This window comes from Ranitomeya imitator, chromosome 3 (assembly GCF_032444005.1).
Source record: "Ranitomeya imitator isolate aRanImi1 chromosome 3, aRanImi1.pri, whole genome shotgun sequence".
NCBI classification, from domain to species: Eukaryota; Metazoa; Chordata; class Amphibia; order Anura; family Dendrobatidae; genus Ranitomeya; species Ranitomeya imitator.
The window spans coordinates 396,354,534-396,380,205 of record NC_091284.1 but is presented as its reverse complement, the minus strand read 5'-3'; the positions used below and the strand labels follow the sequence as shown (position 1 = coordinate 396,380,205).

The 25,672-nt window shown below is 44.9% G+C and overlaps 1 protein-coding gene across 1 annotated transcript in view; it reads left to right on the top strand.

Annotated features, from left to right (window-relative positions):
* Window positions 1-1,859: 1,859 nt before the first annotated feature.
* The window catches only part of PTP4A2 (protein tyrosine phosphatase 4A2), a 57,023-nt gene continuing 33,210 nt past the window's right edge, over window positions 1,860-25,672 (top strand). Inside the window, exon 1 of the mRNA XM_069757011.1 lies at window positions 1,860-1,991. The gene's annotated coding sequence lies outside the window, so the exon portion shown is untranslated. The remainder of the gene's footprint in view (window positions 1,992-25,672) is intronic.

Below are 25,672 nucleotides of genomic sequence, written 5' to 3'. Positions count from 1 at the left end.
ATGTAGCTGGGCAATATACTACGTGGCTGGGCAATATACTACGTGGCTGGGCAATATACTACGTGACTGGGCAATATACTATGTGGCTGGGCAATATACTACGTGGCTGGGCAATATACTACGTGGCTGGGCAATATACTATGTAGCTGGGCAATATACTACGTGGCTGGGCAATATACTATGTAGCTGGGCAATATACTATGTAGCTGGGCAATATACTACGTGGCTGGGCAATATACTACGTGACTGAGCAATATACTAAGTGACTGGGAAATATACTACGTGGCTGGGCAATATACTACGTGGCTGGGCAATATACTATGTAGCTGGGCAATATACTACGTGGCTGGGCAATATACTACGTGGCTGGGCAATATACTACGTGACTGGGCAATATACTATGTGGCTGGGCAATATACTACGTGGCTGGGCAATATACTACGTGGCTGGGCAATATACTATGTAGCTGGGCAATATACTACGTGGCTGGGCAATATACTATGTAGCTGGGCAATATACTATGTAGCTGGGCAATATACTACGTGGCTGGGCAATATACTACGTGACTGGGCAATATACTAAGTGACTGGGAAATATACTACGTGGCTGGGCAATATACTACGTGGCTGGGCAATATACTATGTAGCTGGGCAATATACTACGTGGCTGGGCAATATACTATGTAGCTGGGCAATATACTACGTGACTGGGCAATATACTATGTAGCTGGGCAATATACTACGTGTCTGGGCAATATACTACGTGTCTGGGCAATATACTACGTGGCTGGGCAATATACTATGTAGCTGGGCAATATACTACGTGGCTGGGAAATATACTACATGCTCTGTGTTATATATTACGTAGCTGTGCAATATACTACGTGGCTGGGCAATATACTACGTGACTGGGAAATATACTACATGCTCTGTGTTATATATTACGTAGCTGTGCAATATACTATGTGGCTGTGTCGGTTCTGTTATATACTACGTCGACTGTGCAATATACTACGTGGCTGTTATATATTACGTCACTGTACAATATAGTACGTAGCTTGTGCTATATACTACGTGGCTGTTATATATTACGTCACTGTACAATATAGTACGTAGCTTGTGCTATATACTACCTGAATATTCTAGAATACCCGCTATGTTAGAATGGGGCCACCATCTAGTAGATACATATAGATGATCAGTAACTTTTTTATTAATCATTACCCAATGAAGCGACATATTGCACCTCACGCAGCTTTCCTCCCCTCCCCCTCCCTTCAGTACATAGGGGGTAACTTGGAGCCCCCTGTGCGAGGTCACTCCGGACTCCTTGCCCGCGCAGCCACGTCTTGTTCCGGGCCCTGATTTCCCAGAACCTCCGCTCCTTACTGACACCGTTCACCGCTCTAGCCCCGAGGGCGTCATGCGGAAAGGTCCATGCTGTCAGAAGTTCCAGCAGCCGTCACGTGACGACCGACAGACGGAAAAAGAGGTTCACAATAAAGTCATTGAGCAGGGATAGGAAATGACGTCGCTGCCGTGAACCAGTATCGGTCACAGCTCGATCACGTGATCGGTGCGCCTGCGTCACATGGCTCGCGCCTACTATTGGTTGCCACCTTCGCGCTTTGCTCTCACGCTGTGGCATCTGACTCGCTGGTTGTGGCGGCCGCTGCTGATTGGCTGAAGGCCACCTTCTCCTTTTCATGATTAACACCGCCCACTCATCTCGCCCATAGCCTACATAGCTCATTGGCTGTAAAGAGGGGGGTGGGGATACGTCCTGCGCTGCCTCCTCCCTGCTCTGCCAATCGAGAGGCGCTTTAACGCCCCCTCTTCATGGCTTTCAGTTGGTGTAGCCCGATTTATGGGCGGAGCGGATTACTGCGTTGTGTCAGAGGTGTCATAGCGGCCGGAACCGTCAGACGAGGAGTGGGAGATTGGAGCTCTAGCGGCCTGACTGACAGCCGGACGTCAATGAACAGCTCGCCTGTGAGTACCCGGCCTGCGGCTCTGTGTGTCTGCGGTACTGGCCAGCGCTGAGCCCCGGGGGCCGCTCGGTGAGGTGACCCGGGGGTAGAGGCACGCCCGGGCTGGGCTCACGTGTGTCCTGCTGGAGTGCGGCCTGTGCCCCCCACCGTGAGGTGACTGGGGGTGGAGGTCACTGCCCGCCTCTAGGGTATGGGAAGCCATCAGTGCCGTCTGCAGCAGGGGCCACATTCACACTGAACACTCCCAGGGGCCCACTGACGTGTATACCATAGACAGGTGCGAGTTGTGCCTTCAGGCCTCTTCCCCCAGTCTGCGCGCTCTGGGGTCGTTCACACTGGGTCTGGCGGGGATTCAGAGTCTGATGCGGTTTCTGACTGACTTTGCTGGGAAAAGCTCTTCGGTCACGTGGTGCTCTTTCCTAGTGCGTCTTATTCGGAGAGTATTCTGCTTATCTTCCTGTGGATACAGTAAGGAAACCTGAGACCAGGCCCTAAAGAGAGAGGTGGTGTGTGCACATGGCTCTCTGCAGTAGAGAGCTGACTGCCTGATGGTTCTCCCATAAGCTACAGTGGTGTGAGCGACGTGTCTGATTCACGTACTTTCCCGAGCCCGTTCTCCAGAGATGCCACATAGGGCGCCACTAGTGCCAGTCCTGCTCCTCAGCTGCTGCTGCGCCTCCTGTGTGTGGCTGTCCACGTATAACCTGCCGGTCACTTCCCTGTCCATCCGGCTGTGGGCCGCACACAGTGACTCCCTGATCCCCAGTGTATTCATCCTGGGCACGTGTATAGCGGCGCAGACTGTTGGTGACTTGTACAGACCCCTGTCCTCTGGACACGTTTGCCGTGGCAGGCCCCTGGTGCGCTGGTGGCCCTGGAGATTCCAGCCGCGTCCTGTGGCCGATGACTGTTATTGCTCCTCTAGGCTCAGAGATTACTGTACACTAGTTATAATCCAGTAGCGCTGGAAGCCTCGCTGAGGACTCTGTGTAACCGTCACGTCTGAGGAGCCGGCAGGTGTCTGTACTGTGACGCCTCTCCTATGTAATAAGGTCAGGTGTGCACTGCGCCTACTGTATACATCATGAGCGTCTTTCTCTGCCGTCTACTGTATTGTTCCCATCCATCGGACAGGTCCAGGATTTGCTCTCTGACCTCCATCTGGCAGGGATGCATCTGCTTACAGTTTGAGTTGCTGTACAGCACACTGTGCTTCCTATAAAGAGGGAAATGTATACCATGCTGTACATATATTATTTTCAGATGAGTCCCTACAGCGGCCGGATTCCTCAGCAGCCCTCCTGGCTGTAACCTGTCGGTGCCCACCTCCTCACCATGATTGCCCAACCGTTGGTACAAATGCAGTGTGTAGCAAGCCAGACTCCCAATTTATAATTTTTCCCCTATAGACATTAAAAACATTAACCCCCTTAAGTAACCACTTTATTCTAATTCTGGATTATAGAGGACCAGTTAGTTCTCCTAACATTCCATATTAAAGGGATCATGTCGGCTGATTCATGCTGGCGGGATCAATCTGAGCTTGGCAGCATGGTTGTAGCCAGGTATGTTACTCTGGGTCTTCCAGCACTGCTAAATGTGATTGACAGGTCTTTCCTTGTGTGTGTATATGGGGAGGAACCTGTCAGTTATCTCTAGCAGCGCTGTGTAGAGCCGGCCAAGGCGGCACCAGACTAATCTAGTCTCCAGTCTTGGTCCCCAGCTACATCTTGTATAGTATGATGTTTGGCTAGCATGAATGTGCGGACAGGTTACCGTCTACAAATCTCATCCATGATGTAAGTGCTAAAGCGATTGAGTCCTTCCTCTTGGAAGTGTATGGATGGGTTGACGGTGACCCTACACTCTGACATTGGCCACTCAGTGCTGACATTCGCAGTTGTCGCTCTTGGCAGTCAGGTCTTTTGGGATATTTCACTGATTAGAAAGCTGTATGGCATTCCACAGTAGTGAGTTAGCCTGGTAGGGCATGGGGAGAAAAGCTGGAATCCCTAGGGTACGTTTATAAAAACTAGCATAGCCCCTTTTTTCCTTTCAATGAGTGTCGTACCCCTATTCATATCTACATAGGTTTGTTCGCCGCTTTCCGCCTACTTCTTGCAACGCACTTTCCTCTTTTTGGGAGGCATGTGTGCTCTAAGCAGTCCGACCAGGGATCCATTAGTTTTTTTAGGCACTTTTATTGCCAGTGTCTGGTTTCAGTGAGCATGCGCCAACATATTGTGCCCTGTTGTTTCTCAATACAGAAAGCGCATATGATCACCTAGAATCGGAGTAGAGTGAGAAGGTGGAATTCTGTTTTGTTTTTTTTTTCTTTTGTTGGTTGCCCAGGGCATGGAAGTGAACAGAGCTGTGTACTGTGCCGTCTAATAATTGTGCATTGTGTTGGCAGGCTACGTTGTGGCATGCAGTTGTCGTGTGAGCTTTGTTTGTACTCTGTATGGATCCTGAGTCACCGGCTTGTGTATTTCTTCCTTAGGGGCCAACGCTGTCATTATCGTCTAGCAGCACACGTAATTAACTGTGTTGTGGCAAGAGACTATGTTCCATCGAAGCAACGTGTGCTGGCATAGTGATCTGTTGTCACACGGCTTCCTGAGAGAACCCACTAGTGTAGCCCTTGGTCTGTCAAACAATGGCTTTCTATACTGTGGCTGGTTGATCCAGAATTCCAGCTCTCTCCTAGCCTGGAGCACGACATCTCCCTCCCCACCACCCACTGGAAGCCGGCTGTGCCCTGCTCAGTGACTCAGGTTGTACCTGAGAACACGCTGACCTTCTGCACCCACTGGGTGACTCAGGCAGTGTCTTCTTCCCCTGTGATCTTACTGCTTTGTCCCTGACATGACTTAGTGTGGTTTTACTCATCATTCAAGCCCTATAGAAACTGACAAGAGGCAGGTAGTGTCAAGGACAAGTCATGTCCTGTTTGAAGAATCTAAAGACTTTAAGTTCAGTAAATATTTAAAGGGGTTGTCAAAATAACACTTTTTTTTTTTTTTAAAGTCACACATGCAAGCATATATTTAAAATTCCCCCTTTTACTATCGTATTTCCTTTTGTAGATGGGCACCCTAGCATTTTTGTACCTTTATATTACCAGATGGCCATCACTTCAGACCAAGTGACCAGGTGCAGTGATGATTTTGTGCACTTCTCGCTGCACAGGAAGGTAACGCACACGTGTATGTTTCCGCAATGCACAGGAAGGTAACGCACACCCCATCTATGTTCAGCAGTGGGGTTTTCAAATATTTAAAAGTGGTAAGCAGTGTCTACAGTTTATGCATTTTTTGAAACTTCAGGAATTTAGTTTGGAAAAGGTGTTGCTTACCAAATTAGAAGATCATCAAAGTTAACTTCAGTTCCTCAATACAAAAAGTGAAGCTCCTATATTAGGTAGTCATTATAAACAGAGTGATCTATTTCAAGTGTTTAGTTCTGTTTATGTTGATGATTATGGTTTACAGCAGGGGTGTCAAACTGCATTCCTCGAGGGCTGCAAACAGGTCATGTTTTCAGGATTTCCTTGCATTGCACAGGTGATAATTTAATCACCTGCAGAGAATGATTCCAGCACCTTGTGCAATGCTAAGGAAATCTTGAAAACACGCATGGTTTGAGGCCCTTGAGGAATGCAGTTTGACACCCCTGGTTTACAGCCAATGAAAAACCTGGGCTGTGGAGTCGGCGTTTTTGTCATGGAAATTGAGAAGTTGGAGGTTTGGCTTACCGACTCCACAGCCCTGAATGGAAAACCAAAAGTCATTATCTCAGTAAGTTAGAATAATTAACAAAAATCACCTGCAAAGGCTTCCTAAGCATCTAAAAAGGTCCCTTAATCTGTTTCAGTAGGCTCCACAATCATGGGGAAGACTGCTGACTTGAGATGTCCAGAAGGTAGTCACTGACACACTCCACAAGGAGGGTAAACCACAAAAGGTCATTGCTAAAGAAGCTTCCTGTTCAGAGTGCTGTATCCAAGCATTTTAAAGGAAAGTTGAGTGGAAGAAAAGTGCTGTACAAAAAGGTGCACAAGCAACCTGGTTAACCGCAACCTTGAAAGGATTGCTAAATAAAGGCCATTCAAAAATTTTGGGGAGATTCACAAGGAGTGGACTACTGCTGGAGTCATTGCTTCAAGAGCCACCACACACAGAAGTATCCAGGACATGGGCTGCAAGTGTCGCGTTCCTTGTGTCAAGCCACTCATGACCAATAGACAACTCCAGAAGCGTCTTACCTGGGCCAAGGAGATAAAGAACTGGACTGCTGCTCAGTGGTCCAAGGTGTTTTCAGATGGAAATACATTTTGCATTTCACTTGGAAATCAAGGTCCCAGAGTCTGGAGGAAGAGTGGAGAGGCCACAATCCAAGCTGCTTGAGGTCTAGTGTGAAGTTTCCAGAATCGGTGATGGTTGGGGAGCCATGTCATCTGCTGGTGTAGGTCCACTGTGTTTTATCAAGACCAAAGTCAGCTCACCCGTCAACCAGGACATTTTAGAGCACTTCATGCTTCCCTCTGCTGACAAGCTTTTTGGAGATGGAAATGTAATTCTCCAGTAGGACATGGCACCTGTACACACTGCCAAAAGTACCAATACCTGGTTTACAAACCACAGTATCACTGTGCTTGATTGGCCAGCAAACTCGCCTGACCTTAACCCCATAGAGAATCTGAGGTATTGTCAAGAGGAAGATGAGACACCAGACCCAACAATGCAGATGCGCTGAAGACTGCTATCAAAGCAACCTGGGCTTCCAGAACACCTCAGCAGTGCCACTGTCCGATCGCCTCCATGCCACGCTGCATTGATGCAGTAATTGATCCCCAACCAAATATTGAATGCATTTACTGAACATTTCATTAGGCCAACATTTTGGATTTTAAAATCATTTTTTCAAGCTGGTGTTATAAAGTATTCTAATTTACTGATCTAACATTAACTGAAATAAACACTTGAAATAGATCACTCTGTAATGACTCTATAGTGTCCACAAAGTCATGGTGCACTTTTGACCAGTCACAGGATTTATTTATAGTTTACATTTTGGCACCATTTCTCTGGCCCATTTCTCTGTCCCAATCATATCAGACCTGTTCATGAGGACAGATAACAAAAACCACTCAAACACAAACTCATTTAAGCGTTTGCTGAGCCCCCGGTCAGGTTAACCCCTAATAAACTGATCTCTGATTAATACACTGCCAGGTCTGACATCATGCAACAAGATTATGCCAGCTGTGTGGTTTTCCATGCCAGTCGAGATGTAGACGGTACAGATGAAAGTTCAGTATGTTCTGTGGCTTGCTAAATTTGAATCCATGACCAAAGTGCTACGTGAATATCGGCGCGTTTATAACGAAGCGCCACCACATAGGAATAACATTACTCGGTGGGATAACCAGTTGAAGGAAACCAGCAGGGAGCCCTAATCTGTGCGCATGCTCAACAATTACACCTAAGCAAGACTACAGTTCATAAGGTCTTAAATAAATGTCTGTTTAACGGGGTGCAAATTGTCTGTTGCACTCTATCAAACTGGCAGACCCAAACGATGCACATTTGCTACAGTTATTTATGCTTCAGGATATCGACAATGATGCAAAATTTTTGCAGAAGATTGAGGCGACCTGCCATGAAACAGAATCACAGACATAATTCACTCTGTTACACCAGACGTCCTTACCTGTGTGTGGCAAGAACTTCACTTTCGTTTGGATGTATGTAGGGCAACAAATGGAGCCCACATTAAACTGCACTGAATAGGTAAGAAACTGGGAGTTTTTCTTTTATTTAAAGCGGATTTCACATTTGTATTTTTTTTTTTTTTTTTTTGGCTTTCCAGTGACTGGTCAAAAGTGCACCATGTCTTTGCGGACACGCTGTATATAAGGAGTTTTACTTTTTGGATTGAAGAACTGAAATAAATCTAACTTTTTGATATTCTAATCTTGTGAGAAACTCCTGTGTATCTGACCGTCTAATGATTAGTTTGGCCTGGATTGCGTCCCTCGCTAGCTTTGCTGCGGGCAGAGTGTGCACACTACTTTTTGCGCAGGTTGCAGATGTGTACTAAAACACCTAAGTTTTGGGCCTTTTTTAAGGGCCCATGGCATCTTTAAGACTCTTGAGTTTTGCATCTAGAAAACTCTTCAGAAAGTGCTGGCTTTTTTTTTTTTTTTTACTTATGTGTAACATGATGAGCGACTTACAAGCAGAAACCTAACGAATGGTCAGCTTACTACTATTAACCACTTTGCGTCATCCTAAACGTGGAGCTGTCAAAAGAAGCTCGGATGCCTGAACATATAAATGGCAAGTCATTTGTTACACAGAAATGCGTATGTTACCGTATATACTCGAGTATAAGCCGAGATTTTCAGCCCAAATTTTTGGGCTGAAAGTGCCCCTCTCGGCTTATACTCGAGTCACGGTGGGCGGCAGGGTCGGAGGGGGAGAGGGCGCTGAGGCATACTCACCTAGTCCCGGCGTTCCTGACGCTGCCCCTGCCTGTCACACTGTCTTCGGGTGCCGCAGCTCTTCCCCTGTTCAGCGGTCACGTGGGACCGCTCATTAGAGAAATAAATATGGACTCCACTCCCATAGGGGTGGAGCCGCATATTCATTGCTCTGAGCGGTGCCAGTGTCCGCTGACAGGAAGAGCTGCGGCACCCGAAGACAGTGTGACAGGCAGGGGCAGCATCAGGAGCGGCGGGACTAGGTGAGTATTTTATATTCACCTGTCCGCATTCCACACGCCGGGCGCCGCTCCGTCTTCGCGTCCTCTTGCAGTGACTGTGCAGGTCAGAGGGCGCGATGACGCATATAGTGTGCGCGCCGCCCTCTGCCTGATCAGTCAGAGCGGAGAGACGCCGGGATGGGATGCTGGGAGCTGCAAGCAAGAGAGGCGAGTATGGCTTTTTTTTATTTTTTATTATTGCAGCAGCCGCAGCAATGGCACAGCTTTATACGGAGCATCTATGGGGCAATAATGAACGGTGCAGAGCACTATATGGCACAGCTATGGGGCAATAATGAACGGTGCAGAGCACTATATGGCACAGCTATGGGGCAATAATGAACGGTGCAGAGCACTATATGGCACAGCTATGGGGCAATAATGAACGGTGCAGAGCACTATATGGCACAGCTATGGGGCAAGAATGAATGGTGCAGAGCACTATATGGCACAGCTATGGGGCCATAATGAAAGGTATGGAGCATCTATTTTTATTTTTGAAATTCACCGTTGGCTGCTGCATTTTCCACCCTAGGCTTATACTCGAGTCAATAAGTTTTCCCAGTTCTTTTTTTTTTGTGTGGCAAAATTAGGGTGTTCGGCTTATACTCGAGTATATACGGTAATTCATTTTAATGTTGTTTTTTCTACTTTTTCGGGCGGGTTTCAGACCCTTGCCCTTAGATTGAAGGTGGTGTAAGCTTTTTGTGAATGGAAGATATTGATAATTGGATAACACTGTGGATCCTTGTAATTTTGCAAGAAAATACCGCACAACATATTAATCTGCTGGATTTGTGTAATGGGTGACAGTTGCAGACAACTTTTTTTTGCCTATCCTCCCAGTGACTTCATATCATCAGATTGTGATGAAATAACCTAGGAGAACTACACAGAGCGTGGGTTGTCTTCTATGGAGGCCAGCCGTGCTTGTATGTTGTCTCGGACTTTGTTCCTCGGTGCTAATTCTCAGCCTTGCTTAACCTCTCAGCATCATATGTGGCAGGGTAGATTACACAGGCCTCATGGTTGGTAGTACAATATTCAGGAAACCTTTTTTCGTAGCTGCCTTTATCAGTGTGAAATTTAGTGTTATTGTAATTTGCTTCGGAAATGCCACTTCCTTTTCAGGCCGGCGGTTTCTACTTTGCCTTTTGTTCTTTGGAAGTCATATTGTAGTGTATATGGTTGTTACAGTTGGGTAGGAAGTGTTGCGTATGCTTTATTTCTGTTAGAGCTGTGCCTTAGACCATGCCTTCAAACTGCAGGCGAGCATTTGCTTTAAAGGGAACCTGTCATCAGGTTTGGCTGATAATAGATATGGCCACCACCTTTCAGGGCTTATATACAGCATTCTAGAATGCTGTATATCTGTCCCCAACCCGACCTGTAAGAGAAGAAAAATAACTTGTTATACTTACCTGTGGAGCGGTCTGGTCCGATGGGTGTCGCTCTTCTTCGTCCTGCGCCTCCCTTCTTGCGATGCCGCCCTCCTGCTTGCTTTGTGTGGATGACATGTCTCTTCAGCACCGCGCTCCTGCGCAGGCGTACTTCTGTACCCTGCTGAGGGCAAAGCAAAGTACTGCAGTGCGCAGGCCTCTCTGACCTTGCCTGCACACTGCAGTACTTTGCTCTGTCCGCCACAGGGTACAGAAGTACGCCTGCGCAGAAGCGCTGTGCCGACGAGATTGTGTGAATGACGAAGGGACGCGTCATCCACACAAAGCAAGCAGGTGGACAGGGATTGTAAGAAGGGAGACCCCGGATCACGAGCAGCGACGCCCATCGGACCGGGCCGCCCTGCAGGTGAGTATAATAATTTATTTTTCTTCTCTTACAGGTCGGGTTGGGGGTAGATATACAGCATTCTATAATCCTGTGTATCAGCCCTGAAAGGTGATGGCTGTGTCTCATATCGGCTATACCTGGTGACCGGTTCCCTTTAATGTTTAACATATAGAGCATGCATGTGCAAATAACTATTGAAGACACACCTAAGCCATGAATGCCATCCAAAGAAAAAAAAAAGGTGTATAGTGTCTAAAGTCCCCCGCCCCTCTAATGTTTAAGAATTTAAGCCATTTTAAAATACATCTAAAATTCAACAGACGCAATGGACAATCACCTGCTGTTATGTACATGGTGAGCTGCAGCATGTGCTACATGTTCACAGATCGACCAGAAGAAGAATTAAATTTCACCTGTCAGAAGTGTAGACTAGTGGCCCTTTTAGAAGAAAAGGTGCGGGGTCTGGAAGAAAGAATAGCAACTTTGAAACTCATCAAAGAGAATGAAGACTTTCTAGACAGAACAGAAGCATCTCTACTGGTCACAGAAGGTGAAAAAAGTGTCAGAGAACCTCCAAAAGCAGATGAGTGGAAGCATGTGACCAAAAGAAGCAAGAAGACCATGGAGAAATCACCAACCACACAACTGAAGAACCGATATCAAATCTTTGTAGAGGATGAAGATGGCACACCTAAGGATGAAGCAATACCAGCAAGCAAAAAAGAAAAGGGCACACAGCAACAAGTGACAGCAAAAAGTACAGCCAAGAAGCAACGAAGAGTGGTGGTGGTGGGAGACTCACTACTGAGAGGCACAGAAGCAGCCATCTGCAGACCGGACATAACTGCAAGAGAAGTATGCTGCCTTCCAGGTGCAATGATCAAGGATGTGACCGATAGGATACCAAAGCTCTTCAACTCCAAGGATGTCCACCCATTTCTTCTGATACATGTTGGCACCAATGACACGGCAAGGAAGGACCTACCGACAATCTGCAAGGACTTTGAAGAGTTGGGGAAGAAAGTAAAGGAACTGGATGCACAGGTAGTTTTTTCTTCTATCCTTCCAGTAGACGGGCATGGCACCAGGAGATGGAACAGGATCCTTGATGCAAACAACTGGCTAAGACGATGGTGCAGACAACAAGGATTCGGATACCTGGACCACGGTGTGAATTACTTGTACGATGGACTCCTCGCCAGAGACGGACTACACCTCAACAAACCTGGGAAACACACATTCGCCAGAAGACTCGCTACACTCATCAGGAGGGCGTTAAACTAGAAGAAGAGGGGACGGGAAGAAAAACATTAGACTCGAACAAAGAAGATCCAGGAAAACATACTCAGAAGGGAGGTAAGAACATTTCTAAAACAATCCACAGCGAGGAGATTGGAACAAAACAAAATCCTCTAAACTGCATGCTCGCAAACGCCAGAAGCCTGACAAACAAGATGGAAGAACTAGAAGCAGAAATATCTACAGGTAACTTTGACATAGTGGGAATAACCGAGACATGGTTAGATGAAAGCTATGACTGGGCAGTTAACTTACAGGGTTACAGTCTGTTTAGAAAGGATCGTAAAAATCGGAGAGGAGGAGGGGTTTGTCTCTATGTAAAGTCTTGTCTAAAGTCCACTTTAAGGGAGGATATTCGCGAAGGAAATGAGGATGTCGAGTCCATATGGGTCGAAATTCATGGAGGGAAAAATGGTAACAAAATTCTCATTGGGGTCTGTTACAAACCCCCAAATATAACAGAAACCATGGAAAGTCTACTTCTAAAGCAGATAGATGAAGCTGCAACCCATAATGAGGTCCTGGTTATGGGGGACTTTAACTACCCGGATATTAACTGGGAAACAGAAACCTGTGAAACCCATAAAGGCAACAGGTTTCTGCTAATAACCAAGAAAAATGATCTTTCACAATTGGTGCAGAATCCAACCAGAGGAGCAGCACTTTTAGACCTAATACTATCTAATAGACCTGACAGAATAACAAATCTGCAGGTGGTCGGGCATCTAGGAAATAGCGACCACAATATTGTACAGTTTCACCTGTCTTTCACTAGGGGGACTTGTCAGGGAGTCACAAAAACACTGAACTTTAGGAAGGCAAAGTTTGACCAGCTTAGAGATGCCCTTAATCTGGTAGACTGGGACAATATCCTCAGAAATAAGAATACAGATAATAAATGGGAAATGTTTAAGAACATCCTAAATAGGCAGTGTAAGCGGTTTATACCTTGTGGGAATAAAAGGACTAGAAATAGGAAAAACCCAATGTGGCTAAACAAAGAAGTAAGACAGGCAATTAACAGTAAAAAGAAAGCATTTGCACTACTAAAGCAGGATGGCACCATTGAAGCTCTAAAAAACTATAGGGAGAAAAATACTTTATCTAAAAAACTAATTAAAGCTGCCAAAAAGGAAACAGAGAAGCACATTGCTAAGGAGAGTAAAACTAATCCCAAACTGTTCTTCAACTATATCAATAGTAAAAGAATAAAAACTGAAAATGTAGGCCCCTTAAAAAATAGTGAGGAAAGAATGGTTGTAGATGACGAGGAAAAAGCTAACATATTAAACACCTTCTTCTCCACGGTATTCACAGTGGAAAATGAAATGCTAGGTGAAATCCCAAGAAACAATGAAAACCCTATATTAAGGGTCACCAATCTAACCCAAGAAGAGGTGCGAAACCGGCTAAATAAGATTAAAATAGATAAATCTCCGGGTCCGGATGGCATACACCCACGAGTACTAAGAGAACTAAGTAATGTAATAGATAAACCATTATTTCTTATTTTTAGGGACTCTATAGCGACAGGGTCTGTTCCGCAGGATTGGCGCATAGCAAATGTGGTGCCAATATTCAAAAAGGGCTCTAAAAGTGAACCTGGAAATTATAGGCCAGTAAGTCTAACCTCTATTGTTGGTAAAATATTTGAAGGGTTTCTGAGGGATGTTATTCTGGATTATCTCAATGAGAATAACTGTTTAACTCCATATCAGCATGGGTTTATGAGAAATCGCTCCTGTCAAACCAATCTAATCAGTTTTTATGAAGAGGTAAGCTATAGGCTGGACCACGGTGAGTCATTGGACGTGGTATATCTCGATTTTTCCAAAGCGTTTGATACCGTGCCGCACAAGAGGTTGGTACACAAAATGAGAATGCTTGGTCTGGGGGAAATTGTGTGTAAATGGGTTAGTAACTGGCTTAGTGATAGAAAGCAGAGGGTGGTTATAAATGGTATAGTCTCTAACTGGGTCGCTGTGACCAGTGGGGTACCGCAGGGGTCAGTATTGGGACCTGTTCTCTTCAACATATTCATTAATGATCTGGTAGAAGGTTTACACAGTAAAATATCGATATTTGCAGATGATACAAAACTATGTAAAGCAGTTAATACAAGTGAAGATAGTATTCTGCTACAGATGGATCTGGATAAGTTGGAAACTTGGGCTGAAAGGTGGCAGATGAGGTTTAACAATGATAAATGTAAGGTTATACACATGGGAAGAAGGAATCAATATCACCATTACACACTGAATGGGAAACCACTGGGTAAATCTGACAGGGAGAAGGACTTGGGGATCCTAGTTAATGATAAACTTACCTGGAGCAGCCAGTGCCAGGCAGCAGCTGCCAAGGCAAACAGGATCATGGGGTGCATTAAAAGAGGTCTGGATACACATGATGAGAGCATTATACTGCCTCTGTACAAATCCCTAGTTAGACCGCACATGGAGTACTGTGTCCAGTTTTGGGCACCGGTGCTCAGGAAGGATATAATGGAACTAGAGAGAGTACAAAGGAGGGCAACAAAATTAATAAAGGGGATGGGAGAACTACAATACCCAGATAGATTAGCGAAATTAGGATTATTTAGTCTAGAAAAAAGACGACTGAGGGGCGATCTAATAACCATGTATAAGTATATAAGGGGACAATACAAATATCTCGCTGAGGATCTGTTTATACCAAGGAAGGTGACGGGCACAAGGGGGCATTCTTTGCGTCTGGAGGAGAGAAGGTTTTTCCACCAACATAGAAGAGGATTCTTTACTGTTAGGGCAGTGAGAATCTGGAATTGCTTGCCTGAGGAGGTGGTGATGGCGAACTCAGTCGAGGGGTTCAAGAGAGGCCTGGATGTCTTCCTGGAGCAGAACAATATTGTATCATACAATTATTAGGTTCTGTAGAAGGACGTAGATCTGGGGATTTATTATGATGGAATATAGGCTGAACTGGATGGACAAATGTCTTTTTTCGGCCTTACTAACTATGTTACTATGTTACTATGTAACATGCAGACTGACAAAGGAATTATTATAATATTTATTTATATAGCACCATTGAATCCATGGTGCTGTACATGAGAAGGGATACATACAAGTTACAGATATCACTTACAGTAAACAAACTAACAATGACAGACTGATACAGAGGGGCGAGGACCCTGCCCTTGTGGGCTTACATTCTACAGGATTATGGGGAAGTAGACAGTAGGTTGAGGGTTGCAGGAGCTCCGGTGTTGGTGAGGCGGTATCTCCAGTAGTGGTGATGAGGCAGCGGGGTCAGTGCAGGCTGTAGGCTTTCCTGAAGAGGTGGGTTTTCAGGTTCCGTCTGAAGGATCCGAATGTGGTTGATAGTCGGGCGTGTTGGGGCAGAGAATTCCAGAGGATGGGGTATATTCTGGAGAAGTCTTGGAGGCGGTTGGATGAGTAATGAATAAGTGTGGAGGAGAGAAGGAGGTCTTGGGAGGACCGGATATTACGTGAGGGAAGATATCGGGAGATTAGTTCAGACATATATGGAGGAGACAGGCTATGGATGGCTTTGTAGGTCAGTATTATCGTTTCTCCTTGCGGAGAGTGACATAAGCATGTCGAGGGTGTTAGCAGGGAGGCCGCAGAACAGGATGTTGCAGTAGTCTAGGTGGGAGATGATGAGGGCATGCACAAGCATTTTTGTAGATTGACGGTTGAGGCAGCGGACTTCCGGTACAGGGGAAAGCATGATGTAGTTGACTGCGATAGGTGGGTCAGGTAAGGAAGATCTATGGGATGGAGGAAAGATGAGTTCAGATTTGTCCACATTGAGTTTGAGGAAGCGAGAGGAGGAGGATATGGCAGACACTCTGGGATTCTGGACAGCAGAGCGGTGTTGTCTTGGCCAGAGAGGTAGATCTGAGTCATCAGCATAGAGGTGGTACTGGAATCCATGGGACTTTATGAATTGTCCCAGGCCAAGTGTATAGATTGAGAAGAGTAGGGGTCCTAGAACAGAGCCTTGGGGGACTGAGAGATGGTGGGATGAGGAGGTAGTGTGGGAGTAGGAGACGCTGAATGTGCGGTTGGAAGGATACGAGACAATCTAGGATAGGGCAAGGTCTTTTATGCCAAAGGAGGAGAGAATCTGTACTAGGAGGCAGTGGTCAACTGTGTCGAAAGCAGAGGACCGGTCTAGGAGGAGTACAGAGTATTGTCCATTAGCTTTGGCGGTAAGTAGGTCGTTAGTGATTTTGGTCAGGGCTGTCTCAGTTGAGTGATGGGGCGGAAACCAGATTGTAGATTGAAGATGGGCGTGATTGTGGCATGTTTTAAAGCAGAAGGGAAGGTGCCTGAAGTTGGTGATAGGTTGAAGAGGTGGGTTAAGGATGGGCTAAGAATGGTGGCGAGGTTGGGGAGGAAGTGGGATGGGATGAGGTAAAGCGCACAGATGGGTTGAGGTGCGATTTGGAGAGGAGACAATTAAGCCCCCTTTCAGTGCTGTTGGATGGGGAGGTTATGGGGTTTGGGCATTGGTCTGGTATACAAAGGGGTTGTGGTGGTTGAACAATGAAGACTTGCCTTGTCTGGTCGATCTTATTTTTAAAGTGTGTGGCAAAGTGCTTAGCAGAGATGAGGGAGGTAGGAGGGGGCAGTAGGGGGTGGAAGAGGGAGTTAAAGGTTTTGAATAACTGTGGTTGTGGGATAAGGAAGATAGAGGGTTGTGAAGTACGCCTGTTTAGCAGAGGTAAGAGTAGATCTAAAAGCGAGTGTTGCTTGTTTGAATGCAGTGAAGTCGTCTTGCAAGTGTGTTTTCTTCCAACGCCGCTCTGCAACACTGGACACTTGCCGGAGCTTTTTAGTGGTGTTATTGTGCCAAGGTTGTCTATTGATACGTCGCACTCTGCCATGGATGAGAGGGGCAACCGTGTCAATAGCTGATACGAGAGTGGCATTGTAGAAAGCAGCGGCACTATCTGTCATGAAGTGAGGATATGGATGCCAGTGGTAGGATAGAGTCAGTGTGTGGGTGTCTAGGTGTGCAAGGTTTCTGCGGGGGTGCGCATGTTGCTGGACATGGGTGACCGATGAGAAGGTGAGCAGATGGTGGTCGGATAGAGGGAGAGGGGAGGTGGTGAATTTAGATAGAGCAGAGACAGGTGAAGACCATGTCTAGTGTATGTCTGTGGGTGGCTGCGGGGGACCACTGAGTAAGTCCAAAGAATGAAGTAAGGGACAGAAGTTTGTTGGCTGGAGGGTATCAATGGGGATGGTGAAGTCACCCATGATGATGGTGGGAATGTCAGCAGAGAGAAAGTGAAGAAGCCCTGTGGAGAATTGGTCAATAAAGGCAGTGGCTGGGCCCGGAGGTCGGTATATGACGGCCACTTGGAGGTTGGAGGTAGAGTAGATGTGGACAGAGTGGACTTGGCATTCCAGAGTGCTCCAGAGAGAGGGAGCAGGGGGGTGGGCGTCAGGGGCACGGGTTTTATGTTGGAAAGATTGCGGTAGTTCATGTTAGATAGGGAGAGGTAGGAGGGGGTAGTAATTTATGCAAATGCTACCTCATTAGCCAACAATTTGCATAGTGCAAAAAAATGTATGAAATTATACTGGTTGCACAATGATAATCCAGATAGTGCAAAAAAAGTAAGCTAATGTAATGTTTGGTCCTGGTGTCCCATAAATCTACACAACTTATTACCTCCCTAAACAAAACAAGTGATTTACAAAAGACATTTAAGAAATGCAATTTCTATTTCTATTGTCAGAAAACCTCATTTATCCTTTGAAATTAAATACCCTTGAAATGGTGGAAGATATCACTTTTTCATATCTAGAGGACCAGCATATTGATGGCAGGTGCTTTTAAGTATGTTCTGATTGTTTAGTGCTGCACATTAGACCTATGATGACACCGCACTGTACCAGTCTTATCCCGTCTTCCCTGTCACTGATGCCTCATCTGGGGCAGTCTGGTTAATGCCTTGTTTCTTCCCTAGAGACTGATCGTTTTATCTGCAAAAAACAATTTACGCTCATTGAATTTCCACGCACAGAATAAACCCTGCAGGTTGGAAGCACTTACAATGTAAACCTGTAAATGGAATTTTCTGTCCTCGGCTCTGTTCGCTGGGTAGTCGTCTCTGTATGTTTCGGAATGTTTCCTTTGAAGTATCACACGGCTGCCTGTGGACTTTACATTATGTCTTGAAATTTCCCACTGGGTTCACCTTTTCCATGTCTAATGAATGTCTGTCTCTGCATCACATCCACTTTCTTTGTTGTGTGGAAGGGTTAGCCTTGCAAAGCAGCTGGAAGGAGATTGCAAGAGAACGGTGTGTTATAGCCAATATTTTGGGGTCACAGAGCTGCTCGCTCATCGGGACAATTTGCAGCATATGGCTCATATAAAGTACTGAGGTGAAAAATGTCTGCTAGCCACTCTTACTCTTCAAGCTCCCTTGCTAAGTGAGCTCTCAAATTTCTTCCCCTTAAGCTCAAAAGGGTATCAAAACAGATGAACTTGCTTGTTTGTATGCAGAGACCTTATGTTAAGATCTCTGGAAGAGTAATTCATTCCATGAGACTCGGGATTTATACCTAAACATGTATGCAGGAGACTTTTTGGTACAACGCACCTGTTAGATGGAGATCCAAAAACAGACATGTATGTCCTTCTGAATATAAAAAGGAATAACTAGCTCTTTCCCAGATGCACATTTTTAGGGGAAGGTCACATCTTATCTAATATACACAGCTCAAAAAAATAAAGAACAATAAAATCCAACATCCTAGATATCACTGAATGAAATATTCCAGTTGTAAATCTTTATTCCTTACATAGTGGAATGTGTTGAACAATAAAACCTAAAAAATGATCAACGTAAATCACAACTAATATCCCACGAAGGTCTGGAGTTGTTGGAATGATGCTCAAAATCAAAGTGGGAAATTAAGATACAGGCTGATCCAACTTCAGTGGAAATGCCTCAAGACAAGGAAACGATGCTCAGTAGTGTGTGTGGCATCCATGTGCCTGTATGACCTCTCTAAAACGCCTGGGCATGCTCCTGATGAGGTGGCGGATGGTCTCCTGAGGGATCTCCTCCCAGACCTGGACTAAAGCATTCCCCAACTCCTGGACAGTCTGTGGTGCAACGTGACGTTGGTGGATGGTGCGAGACATTATGTCCCAGATGTGTTTAATCGGATTCAGGTCTGGGGAACGGGCGGGCCAGTCCATAGCTTCAATGCCTTCATCTTGCAAGAACTGCTGACACACTCCAGCCACATGAGGTCTGGTATTCTGCATTAGGCGGAACCCAGGGCCGACCGCACCAGCATATGGTCTCACAAGGGGTCTGAGGATCTTATCTCGGTACCTAATGGCAGTCAGGCTACCTCTCGCAAGCACATGGAGGGCTGTGCAGCCCTCCAAAGAAATGCTGACCCACTGTCAAACCAGTCATGCTGAAGGACGTTGCAGGCAGTTCGCTCTCGACGCGTGTCTCCAGACTCTGTCAAGCCTGTCACATGTGCTTAGTGTGAACCTGCTTTCATCTGTGAAGAGCACGGGTGCCAGTGGCGAATTTGCCAATCCTGGTGTTCTGTGGCAAATGCCAAGCGTCCTACACGGTGTTTGGCTGTGAGCACAACCCCCATCTGTGGATGTCGAGCACTCAGACCATCCTCATGGAGTCGGTTTCTAACCATTTGTGCAGACACATGCACATTTGTTGCCTGTGGCATTTTTTGTGTCACCTGCTAGTTTCATTGTACACTCTGTCTGGTTTCTTATATGTAAAACTTTTAGATTGATTTATAATAAAAATATCTTTTATTGGATTCTGAGACTGCATTTTGTCCTGCTTCTTATCTATATATAGAAGATAACACAGGTATATACTATATAGGAGATGACATACAGGTATATACTATATACAGGAGATGACATACAGGTGTATACTATATATAAGGGAGATGACAAACTTATATACTGAGGTGAAAATGAGGTGTGAGTGCAAAATGAGGAGTGAGGGAAAATAGTGGAGTTATCGGAAAATGACAGATGTGAGGTCGAAATGACAAGTGTTAGGGGGGAGTGAGGGAGAAAATGAAAGATGTGATTTGGAAAATGAGAGGCGTGATGGGAAAATAAGAGAAGTGAGGTGCTATAACTAATCACAGATATTTACTATGCCCAGGCAACGCCGGGCTCTTCAGCTAGTTGCCAATAATTTCCATCTGTTGTCTATTCCATTTGCACAACAGCATGTGACATTTATTGTCAGTGTTGCTTCCTAAGTGGACAGTTTGATTTCACAGAAGTTTGATTTACTTGGAGTTATATTCTGTTGTTTAAGTGTTTCCTTTATTTATTTTTTTTTTTTTTGAGCAGTGTATGAGCTAGAAAGTCAATCCTCCTTCATGAATGTTTGTATTGCTTAGTCTAGGACCATGTTTCCATGTTTCTCGGCCAGACTTCTGGTACGACTGCCACGGTAGAGAAACAGAATCCAGCTGTGTCGGAGTACTGGCAACTTTTTTTTTTTTTCCCTCCATTTATCTGTGTACTTGTATTGTCGCATCTTGATCCATGACTTGGATCAAAATGGCACATGTCTCTGATTTTAGTGCAGACTCGGTCTGCAAAAAAAAAAGCATATGCGAAAGGTCTCGTAGACATGAATACATACTGATGCTGTGCATGAACAATATGGCTGACGATCATACATAAAAATGAAATCTGGCTGTACTCTTGCACTAGAGGACTTGTACACCCATTATTTCATGGACCTGTGCTGTACCTCTTGCTGTCATACTGGATCACCTTTTGAACACTGCTTTACATCTTTTCTTGTGATGTTTAATTGAGTAACTTTCCAAATACAATATTTTGTACTGATCCTGAGCTCCAGCACTCATGCACAGGAAGTAAAATGAGGAGGATTGCAGGTGAACCTCAGCTATGTACACTAGTCCTTAGTATACGTGACCTTTTAAAAATGTTTAGTTTTTTCAGTGCTCTTCCCAATTACGTAAACTCTCTCCTTCGAGCCCCCTTATCAGCTGTTTATTTATTTATTGAAGGGATGCCATGCGGTTACTGATTTCATACGTCAGTTCTCTTCCAGCTGTATGTTTAACCATAGTGATTTGTTGGCGGTTATATCTTTGATTCGAGTAATACTTATTACATTGTCTATTCTGTGGCAGATTGCCTGCTTCTTGAGACTGACGTCTTTTAAGGAGGTGGCTGTGAAGATCAGCATATTGGCTGACTCATTCTGTGAGACTGACACTCTTCCTCCCCAGCCGCATGAGCAAACTTGGTTTCTTATATGAACTGAACTGAAGAATGGAAAAGAATAAAAGGAACCGTGTTTAAGTGCACCCATAATGCATGATCCAGTGTGCTATAAAGTGCAAGACTTCTCCTGAGTGCTGAACATTTAAAACCATTTTATACATTCACATGAGTATTTTCTTCAAACAAAAAAACAAATATCCATGCCATTATATTTGAAACCATTGACCAGTTGCTGAGGCTTACTATTCCACAGAATAATCGTTCATACAGTTAGGCCATGTGCACACGTACAGTATTTTTCGCATTTTTTCGCTATAAAAACGCGAAAAAAAGCTTACATATGCCTCCTATTTACAATGTATTCCGCATTTCTTGTGCAAATGTTGCCTTTTTTTCCGCGGGAAAAAAAGCAACATGTTCATTAAATTTGCGGAATTGCGGTGACTCCGCACACCTAGGAATGCATTGATCTGCTTACTTTCCGCATGGGGCTGTGCACACCATGCGGGAAGTAAGCAGATAATGTGTGGTTGGTACCCAGGGTGGAGGAGAGGAGACTCTCCTCCATGGACTGGGCACCATATAATTGGTTAAAAAAAAAAAAAATTAAAATAAAAATAGTCGTATACTTACCTTCGATGTCTTCCTGCCTCTCACGCTGCCGGTTCCGTTCCTATAGATGCTCTGTGTGAAGGACCTGCGATTGGTCGTGCGACCGCTCACGTGACCGCGACGTCATGGAAGGTCCTACACACACACACACACACACACACACACACACACACACACACACACACACACACACACACACACACACACACACACCCACCATCTATAGGAACGGACGCCGCTGAGATCGGCTGTCTGCAAGTAAGTATAACCATTTTTTTTATTTTATTATTTGTGAGGTTGTGACCTCTTGTGAGCCCTACACCCAATCAGTGCTGGTGTCACTGTCCCTGCCTTCGGATGTATTGAACATACACTGGAAGCCAGGGCTGCGGCTGCTCTGACTTCCTCATGATGTTCGATTGGTCCTAAGGTGGGGTCAGTTATGCCAACACTGATTGACAGCAGGGCTCACGTGATGCTGCACCCCAGACACCTGAGTGCTAACTCTGCTGGAAAGTCGCTGGTACAGGAGGTTAGCAGGAGTGTGTGAAACTTAGCCAATCACAAGGAATTGTTCTAGTAGTATGGAGGCATGATCAAGTACAAGTTACAAAACACACACACACACACACACACACACACACACACACACACACACACACACACACACACACACACACACACACACACACACACACACACACACTTTTAGATATTTGTTCTAGTGACTAAAAATGTGGCTGTAGATAGATGCCCTGCTGTTAAAAAGAACAGGACCATTATGCAGACCTGACAAGTGCCTTGCTTTCGGCATTCCCCCTATTAAAGTAGAAATGGGATCACAAGTAAGTGTTTTTCAGGACAAATCCTTGCACCATGTGCATTATATTAGTGTTGCACTCCATTGCTGGGATCCTGTCATGCACCGGGACCTTTGTGAGTATCATGAGATTAGGAAATTGGATATACCAGGCTAGCATGAATTTTCAGGATTTGTTTTTCTTATTTCTTCCGGCTCGTGAAGGGTAATGGCGTATTGACTCTGTGTGTGGTATGTATTACACAGTGGCCTTTTTGAACACTCTGTTCCTGTTTGGTAAGTGATCCCACCCCTCCTGGATCTCCATTTCATACACCTTTCGGAATCTCAGCTGTTGCTGTCTGTAGGAGGCAATCCAGTCCAGGCAGCCACTGGTTCCTGTCCAGCTGCATGTTTTGGCAGGAATCCAACATTAAAGGTAGTAAAGCAGGACCAGCGTATACTTACAAGGGTGCGTGCTTGAATCTTGCACTCCAAAGTTCTTTGCCCGGTTTCCCTCACATGGACTTTATGGCTCTGCTTCATTCACATGTCACTAAACCTATTAAATATGAGGAAACTTGATTATTCAGGTACAAACTATCTTGTAAAAAAACCACTGGTGCTATTTCTGTTAGCAGAGGCACAGACTATTCTTTCTTACCGTTGTAAAAGGTTTGGAGCTACACATTTATACGCCCCTACAGCTGTGAAAGTCATACTTCATGATATAGCTTGTCAGTGACACAAACTGGTATTTACTCCCATAAATCACCTTCTAGCTATTGCTGTATCTCTTCTAATTTAGAACCCCCAGATCTCTGATCATATGACAATACATAACAATTTAAGAACTTGTCAGCTTACTTTAGCTGAGCGCATATTGCACACACTATCAGTTTCTTTGCCCAGATTAAGGATGTACATGGAGCAGTTAGGGTGGCTCCAAAATATCTTGTGTGGTTCCATATTAATATGCCTCAGTATGGCAAAGTGTTTTCTCGTTCGCATCCTTGAGGAACACAAGAACTATGGGTTACTCTAACTGTAACTATTAATTTTGACAGTTTGTTCCTCCCCAGCAGACTATACCTTGTCTGCTTGCACTAGGCCTCCTCAGTTTAGTGTCCACTGAAGGCAGTCATTTGTCTAATTCTCAGATTAGGCTTAGCCTCGATGGGTTAGGTGCTAACCTCCCTTCTTCCCTATTTTTTTTTTTTTTTTTCCCCCTCCTTTTCAGATGTCTGGCTAATGATTCGGTACCCCTTCTGGTGTGTTTTTTTTTTTTTTTGTGTGTAAATTTTCTTTACCCCTTCCCACCGCCAGGTTCGAGTGCCTGCCCCATCCAGGGGTGGGGTTGGTATGATTCTGGTGGGCCTAAGCTGAATGCAAGTTGTAGGGGGTAAGTAACCTCCCGCCACATCCTACTGTCGAGGTGGCACCACTTTTTTTTCCTAGGTATTCACTATGGTGCCTCCTGCTGTTACTTTGCCACCTATTGACAAGCACAATAATAATAATAATAATAATTATTATTATTATTATTATTATTATTATTATTATTATTAGCCAACATATTACACCTTCGCCATCCTGTTGTGCCTCACTTTTCAACAGGTACATGGACTAAGTAGCTTGTTTTCTACTAGTGGGCATAATACCGGTGCCCTAGTAGCTTTCCCTCATTACTGCACCATAATGGTGTACAATAGGACATGTAGCATATTGATTGTATAGGAAACTGTGACATCCTTGGATGCCCAGTCCTTCTTTCATTGGGCATGGGGGCACCCCTGAGTAGTACAGTTGCCTAGGCAAGGTCAGACGCCAACTAGGATCATTATTTGTAAATAGACCAATGCACAATGCTTGAAGCGTGGTTGCGTAGGGTAGTTGCTCTAGCAATTTTACCTCCCATCTTGAAGTAGAAGTGTCAACTTTCTACACTCAATGTCAAGTAAGGCAGGAGTGTGTGCGCCTGAGCAAACCCATTAATTCTGAATGTACTAGTGCTGACATCAATACCACCAGTATTTCTGCAGACTGTTGGTGACTAAGAGCCTCAAGAATTTTTTTTTTGTGAAGTTTGTTACACATATGCCTCTAGAGTAATTTCAGAAAGGAGGCCTTGATCACATTCACTGTGTAATAAAATTCTGTACAATGATGCCCCAGATACTATATTTTTTGGACTATAGAACTCTCTGGACCATTGAAAACAATAACTAAAAGCCTAAAAAAGGAGGAGGAAAAAGCAACCCCATAAATAACCTATGGAAATTTTGGTGAAGAGGCACGTTGATCAATTAAACCTTTGCCCCCCACACAGCGTCATGGTCAGGCTTGCTCATCTTGCATGAGAACAAAAGGATTGGGATTTTGAAATCCAACCTGCTTGAGCCTTCTTTCTCACCCTGACACTTGCCATTGAAGGATAGTCAGGACGACCTCATTAGATGGTTAGGAGTCACCAAAATTAGATGGATTTTGAACAATCCCAACAAATTGTACAGCCACCTTTTTAGATGCAACTGTAGCACGTTCCTGATCAAAAGTGCATGTAATGGATTTAAAAAGTTTTACACAGAACTTAGTTATCTTAATATTTGCATGTAACATTTTTAAAAAGTTTCAAAAACTGTCTTGGCTGCCTATGGGTATGTGCACATGATGCAGATTTAGTGCAGAACTGCAGCAGATTTTTCTGCAGAAACGCTGCAGAACTGCACTGTGATTTACAGTACAGTGTAAATCAATGTGAAAAAAAAAAAAGCTGTGCAGAAAAATCTGCACAGAAACGCTGCAGATTTCAAAGAAGTGCATGTCACTACTTTTGTGCGTTTCTGCAGCGCTTCTGCACGCCTCCATTAATAGAAATTTGCAGTGGTAAAATCTGCACAAAAAAACGCACAAACGCATAAAAAAACGCACCTGCGGATTCTGCCAGGAGATGCAGATTTAGTGCAGAAAATTTTGCACCACATTTCCTACGTGTGCACATACCCATAGTAGTCCCGGTCATCACATAGCAAAATTACCCATACAAGTCTCTGGGTCTGTGAAAATCTGACAAGAGCACATGGTTAACATTTATGTACAAGCAGTGTGCTGTCTGTAATTTAACA